Here is a 2,855-nt window from a genome sequence, read left to right as displayed (position 1 = left end):
AAAAAAAAAAAAAAGGCAGAGGACATGGGGGGCAAGGACCATAGGGTCCTGCTACCATTTCACAATGATGTCCTTGTGGTTCTATTGGGACAGAATCCACAGCACACAGTCCCAGCGACAGGAGAGCATTTGTAGTCAGCCTTGGCATTACAGTATAGAATCTGCAGCCTCTAATATAAATCCCAAGGCGGTCAATAGGACTGTATACACTGGGACAAACCTTTGCCAAGTTGTGAAGCCCTCAGATTGTCTTTGCCCAAAGACCCTTTCCTCTACCTCATCGCCCCCTTCGGTCATATCCTTGACTCTCAGCAGACTGAACTGCTCAGAGCTTAAGATGAGACCCCTTGGAGGAAGAGTCGAATTTAGATAGAGTCCTAGACTTAAAGAGACCCTTGCCTGCTATGCTTCACTTCAAAAGACTATTCCTTTGCCCTTCAAGAAGCACAACCAGAATTTTCACCGAAGCATATTTGCAATGGGCGGGGGCGTCGCCCACGGGTATCACAGGAGACACAGGATATCGGTTTTAACCCCGTGTTAAAAGGGGAACTTTGCATCTCACACATGAGATCATAGCAGAAACTGCAGGTTCATTCCCATCCTGGCCTATTTCAATAGAATTATTATTAATACCCTTTTGTTATAAAATGAAAAATCCAGGAACGCCGAAACCAAATGGCACCCCAGGACAATAGCTGTAAACCTGGCATCTCTGGCCTGATCAATCACTCTATCTGGTCACATTATTTAGGCTCCAACCAGTTCACTAAAGGCTCTGCTAAGCATGAGCATCTTTATACATAATCGTGACACTAGCCATAGGTACTGAGCCTACTCTGTAGCAAAATGTCCATGGGGAAAATCAGAGTTCTACATTAGGATGCTAAGGCCCACCCCAGATCCACACGCCCGTCTCAAAGTCCTACTTCCAGCCCTGCTCTGCTGAAGGTTCTAGTTTTCCCACCTTTACCGTCTACTTGCCCAGCTCAAGCCACCTAGTGGTGGCTGTTATTATCTGGGGACCACAGCAATGGGAGTCTGAGTAACTCTTGTCTCTGGAGATCCTGCCCGGACGACTCCCTCCGCTCTGAGGTGCTCCTCATCCCCAGCTGACCGCCTGGCCACACCCTTTCTTGACCAGTATGATGCCTGGGAGATAGCAGGGCAATGAAAGAAAGAGGAACACTTGGAGCCCACAGACAGGTTCAAACTCTGGATCTACCAGTTACTAGCTGGGTAAATTTGGCTGAGTCAGTTAGTGTTTCTGGGACATGTTTTCTCATCTGTGAAATGGGTACACAATACCTTCCATGTGAGGCTGTTGTGAGAAACAATAGAAACAGACAACACAAAAGTGCCCAGGACAAAGGAATGCTCAGCCAGGGTCACTTCCTTCCCCTACCTTGTTACAGGTCAAGTCACACAAGGAGGAGAGAGGCAGGCTGCCCCCACCTGGAGTGAGGACCCTTCTTTAAGAGGTGGCCCTGATGATCGGTGGGTGTGGTCCTTCTACTTCTCCCCCTAGAGCATTAAGCCCAGCTTTATCTCCCTCAGGACCATTCCCTCCTTGTTTTCAATTTAAAAGAGCACTGATTTCTTGAGGTTCCTTTTGTTTTTATTGTTTTGATGGGAGTGTGTACGTCAATTCCAAACCAAAGTTTTCCAACAGTTTCTCTCTGCATGGTGTGTCGTAAATATCTTAAGTATATACACTAATATCCATTTAATGCTGGTGTCTGATGCTGATTTTCACACCGTAAGTTGTCAAATGATATTGCTTTTCCTTTGTGCTTGTTCAGGCTAGTGAGGCAGATTATTTCATCACAAACCGGTGACTGTCTATGTGAGATGACAAGAGGGAGAGGTAAAATGAACAACAGATATGGGGTTATTACTTTTATTAAAGTTATTACTTTTATTTAATTAAAAATCTTAATTTGTTAGAATAATGGCTCTTATCCCTGGCTGTACATTAGAATCATTTGGGAAGCTTTTAAAAATATTGATGCTAAGGACCCACTGTAGCCTAATAAAGTCAAATCATCTGTTAAAGCAGCCAAGGTCGAGAACCACTACTTTAAAGTATAAACAAGTGTGGGCTATGAAAACCACTCACCACGAAAATAGTTGGGAAACATATTTGTGTTTCAAACATCTTTGAGAAATTGTATAACTAAAGAGAGTTGAGATGGTAAAAATGACGTTTAAAAAAGTAATATTGGAATTGTGAAATAAAATTCATATTTTATGGCAAGATGAGAAAAATTTAAACGTAGAAATTCTTCTCTGCCCTTTGGCCTCCTCTCTCCCCCCACTGTGCATTGTGTGTCTGCGTTATGCATCGACCAGACCTCCTCCACCGGTAGGAATACCTGCTCCATCAGAAAGAGCAACATTCTCCTCGCAGCAATAAGACAACTCCTTAAAAATAGCATTCCTTCTTGATCTTGTGAGGGGTCACATGACCCACCACAATGACTTAGATCTGGATTGTGTGAACTATCAATAATATGTCATTTGATGTGCAGCCCTCTGTCTCCGAAAACTTAAAGAACTGTGCTTTCACCTCTAATGGGCGGAACAGTACTCAGAGCTTTCTGAGCTGCTCTCTCTGGGTTATAACCCTCAAATCTGGCTCAGATAAAATTTTTCCAATTCTTTCTTAGATCGACTGATTATTTTTTCATCAACAGTATGCTTCTCATATTAACAATCCTTTAGACTCTAACTTTCAAAACTTTATTATAAAATACTGTTGCTGAATTCTGTATTCTCCATGAACCCATGAAACTAAAAGACTTTTATTTTAAAATATTTTTGACAGCTTTATTGAGATATATTTTACATACAGT

Source organism: Physeter macrocephalus, chromosome 8, assembly GCF_002837175.3.
Source record: "Physeter macrocephalus isolate SW-GA chromosome 8, ASM283717v5, whole genome shotgun sequence".
Classification (NCBI taxonomy): Eukaryota; Metazoa; Chordata; class Mammalia; order Artiodactyla; family Physeteridae; genus Physeter; species Physeter macrocephalus.
This window is presented reverse-complemented; position numbering follows the sequence as displayed.